Source organism: Triticum dicoccoides, chromosome 1A, assembly GCF_002162155.2.
Source record: "Triticum dicoccoides isolate Atlit2015 ecotype Zavitan chromosome 1A, WEW_v2.0, whole genome shotgun sequence".
Taxonomy (NCBI): domain Eukaryota; kingdom Viridiplantae; phylum Streptophyta; class Magnoliopsida; order Poales; family Poaceae; genus Triticum; species Triticum dicoccoides.
The window spans coordinates 503790337-503798156 of record NC_041380.1 but is presented as its reverse complement, the minus strand read 5'-3'; the positions used below and the strand labels follow the sequence as shown (position 1 = coordinate 503798156).

At 50.0% G+C, this 7820-nt stretch overlaps 1 pseudogene; it reads left to right on the top strand.

The window, feature by feature from the left end:
- The first annotated feature begins 393 nt into the window (after positions 1–393).
- Positions 394–532, top strand: LOC119296373 (annotated as a pseudogene).
- The last annotated feature ends 7288 nt before the right edge of the window (positions 533–7820 follow it).

Genomic DNA, 7820 nt, shown 5'->3' with positions numbered 1-7820 from the left:
AAGACCCAAGCCGTCCCCGCCCTTGCTGCAAACGGCCTGTTCGGCTATGTTGCCGGCACCAACGCAGCCCCGCCGCACACCATCAAGGAAGGAACTGGTGATGCAGCCGTCGATGTGGCCAATCCAGAGTTTCTTCGCTGGTACCAGCAGGACCAGCTTGTCATGATCGCCCTCCTCGGGTCCATGACCGAGGACATCCTCGGCCAGATGACCCAGCTGACGACCTCCGCCGCCGTTTGGACTGCACTGCACGACATGTTCGCTTCGCAGAATCGCGCCCGCATCATGCAGCTCAGGTATCAGCTTTCCAACCTTAAGAAGAAGGACCTCTTTGCCTCCGACTACTACCGCAAGATGAAGGGGTTCGCTGATGCAATGGCTTCCATCGGCAAGCCCCTCACTGACGATGAAGTGCTCGGCTACATGCTCGCCGGGCTGGGCTCCGAGTTCGAGCCCCTCATCGCGTCGATCACGGCGCGGGATGATCCAGTAAGTCTCAACAGTTTCTATGCGTACCTCCTTAGCGCTGAACTTCTCCTAGAGCAGCAGAACTCGTCAGGTGAAATCCATCCTTCCGCCAACGCTGCTGCTCGTGGCAATGACCGCGGCGGCAATGGTGCACGCGGTGGACATGGCGGACATGGCGGCGGACAGGGGCGTGGCCGCGGCGGGCGTGGCCGCGGCAACGGCCGCTCCAACTTGAAGTGTCAGGTGTGCAGCAAGTTTGGCCATGACGCCCTTCACTGCCGCAATCGCTTCAACCATGCCTTCCAGCCGGAGGACAACAGGGAGCGTTCCGGCAACTCGGCCAACACTGGCTCATACTCCGTCGATCCTCACTGGTATGCGGACACCGGTGCGACGGACCATCTGACGAGCGACCTCGATCGTCTCTCGTTCTAGGAGCGTTACGGCGGCAAGGACCAGGTTCACGTCGCCAATGGTGCAGGTCTGCATATTTCTCATGTTGGTCATTCAACTATTGCTGGCTCATCTAGACCTCTATACTTACGTAATGTTTTGCACGTCCCACATGTTAGCAAACACCTTCTTTCCGTAAACAAGCTTGTTTCTAATAATGATGCCTTTGCCGAATTCCATCCTAAATTTTTTTATTTGAAGGACCGAGCAACGAAGAGGGTTCTTCTGCAAGGTAGATGCCGTGGAGGTCTCTACCCGATGCCAAGCCTCAAGTCCACTTCCTTTGTGTCCAGTCATCGTGCTCTCTCTGGTGTCAAGCTCTCCATCGAACATTGGCATCGAAGATTAGGTCATCCATCCAAAGACGTCGTTGAGTCTGTTCTTAGATCAAATAAATTTGCTTGTGCACCTTCCGAGTCTAGTGTTTGTGACGCATGTCAACGTGCGAAAGTTCATCAATTACCTTTTCGAGATTCAACTCATGTAACTCATACTCCTCTTGAACTTATTCATTCCGATGTATGGGGGCCTGCCATTACCTCTGTCGGCGGGTTTAAGTATTATGTGAGTTTTTTAGATGATTTCAGCCGGTTCACCTGGATTTTTTTGCTCAAACACAAATCTGATGTAGAACAAGCATTCTACAATTTCCAGAAACATGTCGAGCGTATGCTTAACACCAAAATTCGAGCTGTTCAATCGGGTGGTGAATACCACCGCTTATCTCGGTATTTTCAGCGTGAGGGTATACACCATCGTGTCTCTTGCCCACACACGTCCCAACAAAATGGGATTGCCGAACGCAAGCATCGGCACATTGTCGAGACGGGCATTGCCTTGCTCGCCCACTCCTCACTTCCTGTGCGCTTTTGGGACGAAGCATTTCTCACCGCGTGCTACCTTATTAATCGCATGCCTACTCGAGTTCTCCAAAATGCTACACCCATCAGCTGTCTTTTAAATGAGCGCCCAGACTATACTTTTCTTCGCGCATTTGGATGTGCCTGTTGGCCTAATTTGCGCCCTTATAACAACAGAAAACTTGAGTTCCGATCTAGGCAGTGTGTTTTCCTTGGCTATAGCTCAATGCACAAAGGCTATAAATGTTTGGATTGGTCGAGTGGGCGCATCTACATCTCACGTGATGTTGTGTTCGATGAGAATGTATATCCTTTTGCTACATCCAGTTCGGCTCCACTTTTACCTACGCCATCATCTTCACTGTTTCCTGTTTCTGAGCCTGCTGTTGTTGATGATCGCATGAGAAAATATGATCTTTCCCTGTTGGCTAACCCTGCCTCGAGCAGCTATGGGACCTGTGCAGATCGGACGCCACCCAGCAGCTCCTCAACACCGACGTCGCCATGCATGTCCGTGCCTCGCCATGCAGATGAGCCTCCCTTGCCTGGCCCCGGTAGCCCGGCATCTTCGTCACCTGCATCCCCGGCCGCGTCCACGCCTGGGCAGGGCTCCCGCGACGGTCCGCTCGCCTCCTCTGTGAGGGACCCCTCCGCACGCTCGCCTGGAGCGAGCTCTCCTGCGTGCTCGTCTCCGCCGAGTCCCCACGCGAGCTTGCCTACCCGTCCGCTGGACTTGGACGCTCCGGCAGCGACGCCGTCTCCAGCCGCGTCGTCTCCGGTTGCAGCTGTTCCTGATGCTATGACACATCCGATGAAGACCCGGCTCCGTGACAACATTGTCAAGACACTGGTCCCGTCCGACGGCACCGTGAGATATGATCCTTGGCGTCGCGCCTTTCATGCTGAGCCGCGCACATATCGTGATGCCCTCGCCGACTCTCATTGGCGTCAGGCAATGGATGCTGAGTTCGATGCTCTCCAGCAGAATCACACCTGGACTCTCGTTCCTCGGCTGCCAGGGCAGAACATCATCAGCTGTAAGTGGTTTTTAAGGTCAAGCACAAGTCGTATGGCTCACTGGATAAATTCAAGGCTCGGCTCGTCGCTCGTGGATTCACACAGCAGCATGGTATTGACTATTCTGGGACTTTCTCCCCTGTTGTTAAGCCTGCTACGGTTCGTCTTGTGCTCTCCCTTGCCATCTCCAGAGGCTGGCATCTTCGTCAGGTTGACATAAGCAATGCATTCCTTCACGGGATTCTCAAAGAGGACGCCTACATGCAGCAACCTCCTGGTTTCCAGGATCCGTCTCGGCCACACCATGTCTGCAAGCTCCACAAGTCCATCTATGGTTTAAGGCAATCCCCGCGAGCATGGTATGCTCGTCTCAGTGATCGACTGCAACAACTCGGCTTTGTTCCCTCTGCCGCTGATACTTCCCTCTTCATTTTTATGCATGATGGTGTGACTATTTATATGCTGGTATACGTGGATGACATTGTCATTGTCAGCTCGTCCTCCCAGGCTATGGATTCTCTTCTTCGCCAGCTCTCTGCCACTTTTCCTGTTAAGGATCTCGGTACTCTGAATTATTTTCTTGGAGTTGAAGTGGTTCGCAATCCAGGGGGAATAAATCTCACACAGCAGAAGTATGCTCTAGATTTGCTGCAGCGCACAAATATGGCGAATTGCAAACCAGTTTCTACTCCTATGTGCACACATCAGAAGCTGTCTCGTGAGTTGGGTCATAGTCTGAATGAGGAAGAGGCGTTCAGGTACCGCAGTACAGTTGGCGCACTTCAATACTTAACTCTGATCTTTCCTTTGCGGTGAACAAGGTCTGTCAGTACCTGTCGCGGCCCATAGATGTGCACTGGGAAGCTGTAAAGCGGATTCTGCGTTTTGTAAAGGGAACAGTCACCACCGGCCTGACCATTCGACGCTCCTCATCAACGCTCATTAGCGTGTTTACTGACGCCGATTGGGCAGGGTGCAGCGACGACCGGCGATCAACCGGAGGTTTTGCGCTCTTCTTCGGGCCCAACCTTGTCTCATGGAGTGCAAGGAAACAGCCAACTGTTTCACGTTCATCGACTGAAGCTGAGTACAAGGCCCTCGCAAATGGTACAGCTGAAGCTACCTGGATACAGTCCTTGTTGAAAGAACTGCACGTCTCACAACCTCGAGCACCCGTCTTATGGTGTGACAACCTCGGTGCCACGTACCTGACTGCTAATCTGGTGTTCCATGCTCGTACTAAGCACATCGAGGTTGATTTTCACTTCGTAAGAGAGAAGGTGGCCATGGGAGCACTTGAAGTACAGTTCGTCGCCTTGGCTGATCAAGTAGCTGATGCATTCACCAAACCTCTCACCAAGACTATGCTCGAGCGCCTGCGCACCAATCTCAACCTCACTACCGGGTGAGATTGCGGGGGAATGTTAAACGTGTACGTCAAGTTGTATAGTTAGGATTAGATTGAGTTTGTTGTGCGGGTCATTCTTATCTAATCCCAGCACACGTTGTAATCCTAACTACCCGTATCTATCCTGTACCATGTACGTGAATATAAATAGAGAAGAGGCCGGAGGTAATCATCACGGCAAAACAATCTGCTTAACTGGGGGATGGTGGAGCGGTGCTTTATCTCACACATCGATGACGGCGGATATCGGCGGCATGGCGCTGTGGAGGCTCGGCGTCCGATGCACGGAGATGGACTCGCGCAGGAGGAGGTTGCTGTCTGGCGTCATGGTGATGTCGATGGCAGAGTGGCCAGACAAGGTAGAAGCCTCAATATGATCTGAAGACGGACCTGTGGAAGATGGCGGCGACGACACACGAGTGCGTCTGACTGGATTGTGCCCCAGACCCGGTATGTGGCTCGGCTGGGGATTCCGAATATATTTCGGCTTCCGGCTTTTGATGTTAGACTTAGGTGAGTGGTTTGGGTAGTGGCCCCGCTAGCACCCCTTCATCATTTTGGATAGGAGTAGCGGCATGTGTTGCCAAGTTGGTGGATTCAGACACATTGTTGTAATACTTTGTAAGGTCCTCGAGAATAATCAATAAAGTGGCCGTATGCATCTCCCAGATGCAGAGGCCGGGGGTCATCCTCCTTTTCTAAAAAAAGATCAACGACAGGGAGTGGCCGTGAAGATCGATCTTTCATGACTTTTTTCTTCTTTTCTGATTTTTGTTTCGTTTTTTCTTTGTTTTTTTTGTTCGTTTTTATTTTATTTCCTACTTTCTTTTGTATTTTGTCTTTTATTTTCTTATTTTATGTTAAATTCGTGAATATGATTTGCAAATATTTTTTTATAAATTTTGTATTTTTTTAAATTTTTTGCGAACATCTTCTAAATTCGTGAATAGTTTTTATGCGGAATTGCTAAATTGCATCTAGATAATTTTTAACTATGTCTCATCCATGTTCGCCGCCGTTTGATTTAGTTTCTGTAATTTTCGTGCAGGTGCTCGATGCCCGCCTCACTGGCTGTTGTTCGTTTGTCATGTGTCCTTCTGTTGACCTTTTGCTTTCACTTTTTATCAACTCATTATCTTGACATGTTTGCATCTCGTTTCACTGCGTTGTTTCTACACAGCGATGTAGATTTGAAAGAGATAAGAAAAGAAGAGCCATATCACAGTCATTGCCTTCCTAGTTCATTTCGATATTGTCTTACATTTCTTCTAAGCTTCCTCAACAAGATGTGATTTAGCAATGTCTCATATAAGTTGTTGTCTATTGGATCTTGCTGCTCTAATTTTCTCGCAAACTTTTGATCTCACGTCGTTGGCCGATGTATTCCCATGTCTCCTTGTTCTATTTTGTTCACTTGTCCTGCAACTTGGGCCCGACCCATTTTTTGTCCTTCGTGCAAGTTCAACCACACCCCTGACATGCAATAGAGGGCCCACTTTTTTGTCACAATTGCAAATCAACCCTTGGTGCGTAACCGCGGGCTTACCAATTTTGTCCCAGTTGTCACTCCCCTCTCGATACACAATCAGGGGGCGGACTCATTTTTGTCCTCATTGGAAGTCCATCCTAGACATGCAACTGGAGGCCTGACCTTCTTTTGCCCCATTTTGCAACTCCACCCCTAACTTGCAATTTTTTGTCTCAGTTGCAGGCCCAACCTTGATATGCCACCGGGCCCAACCCATTTTTTCTCCCAATTGCAATTCCACCCTTGATACACAACTGGGGTTCTGACTTCTTTTATCTTAGTTGCAACTCCACCCCAATATGAAACAAGGGAGCCAACCTTTTTTCCATTTAAAAGTCCACCCTCGATATTCAACCGAGTCTAAACCCATTTTATCCTAGTTACAAGTCCACCCTTGACACGCAAATGAGGGCCCGACCCTTTATGCCACAGTTGCAACTACCCCCGACATGCAATTGGGGGCACGCCTTAATTTTTCTCCTTGTTAAAAGCCCACCCTCAATACGCAACTGGGCACGAACCCCATTTTATCCTAGTTGCAAGTCCATCCTTGAGACGCAACTGGGTGCCCTTTTTTGTCCCAGTTGTGACTCCATCACCGACATGCAACTGGAAGGCCAACCTTATTTGTCTTAGTTCAGTAAAAATAAGACACATCTGTGACATTATGGCCCGAACGAATTTTTTCCTATCATGCTTATGACACTTCTATGACAATAATTTTGACAAAAACACGTATCATCATAGATGTGGTGGGCTCCTACTTCGATGACAAAAAACCATGACAGAAATTGGGCTTTTCCTCTTGGGCGGGCCGGAGACGCACCTGCATGACATTCTTTGGGCCGTCCATGATGGAAAAAATCGCGGTAGAAGCGAGGGTGAGGAAAATATCAGGGAGTCCCCGGTTACGGTGGGTGGTCAGGGCCGAGCGATGCACTGTGGTTTGCGCGTTTCTCTCGTACGCGCGTGGGTGCGGGGCGTTGGCTAACTAAACCCGAGCGATCGCACTAGCTACGTTACTTAACCCGAGCAATCGATCCCTTGGCTGCTAACTGAACCCGAGTGATTCTTTCGCCGCTGACTGATTCCGAGTGATTCCTTCGCTGCTACTACTAACTGAACCCGAGCGATCGATCACTGCTGCTTCTTACTGAAGCTGATCAAGCCCCCGTGCGATGTAGTCAGCCGGTGTTGGGTTGCCTCTCGATGAACAGTGACCATTGCTACCATGCGCGCGGTACGTAGAATGAGTCGAGACGTGGTGAGTCGAGCTAGTTGGTTGTGGGGGTTTAATGAACAGGACCCCGTGGTAGTAGGTGGTTGCCGCCGGATTAACAAAACCCCGAGGAGGTCGCCATACCCAGCCGGTTGGGGATGGATGAACAGTACCCCATGGAGGCTGGATGAACCGTAACCGGCGGAGGCTGGATGAACAGTGTAGCCCGTGGATAAGCAGAAGCTGGTGGAGGCAGGAGGAAGTAGTGGTGGATGAACAATAGCAAGTGGAGGCCGGAGGAAGTCGACATGGATGAACAATAGTCTGTGGAGCGAGGCAGTAACAGTGGATGAATAGTAGCCCCCAGAGTCCCATTTTGCGATACGCCACCCCCTGATGAATAGGACCCCGTTTTGACCATAGGCACTTCAACATAAGTCCGTTTTCTCTGTTTTGCGATACGCCACACCTCTCCCGATCAACATGATCCCATTTTGACCATAGGTGCTCAAGCAGAAGTCCGTTTCCTCTGTTTTGCGGTATGTCAGACCCCTTCCGATGAACGGGGTCCTGATACGTCTCCAACGTATCTATAATTTTTGATTGCTCCATGCTATATTATCTACTGTTTTGGACATTATTGGGCTTTATTATCCACTTTTATATTATTTTTGGGACTAACCTATTAACTGGAGGACCAGCCCAGAATTGTTGTTTTTGCCTATTTTAGGGTTTCGAAGAAAAGGAATATCAAACGGAGTCCAAACGGAATGAAACCTTCGGGAACGTGATTTTCTCACCAAACATGATCCAGGAGACTTTGACCCTACGTCAAGAAATAAAGGAGGAGGCCACGAGGTAGGGGGC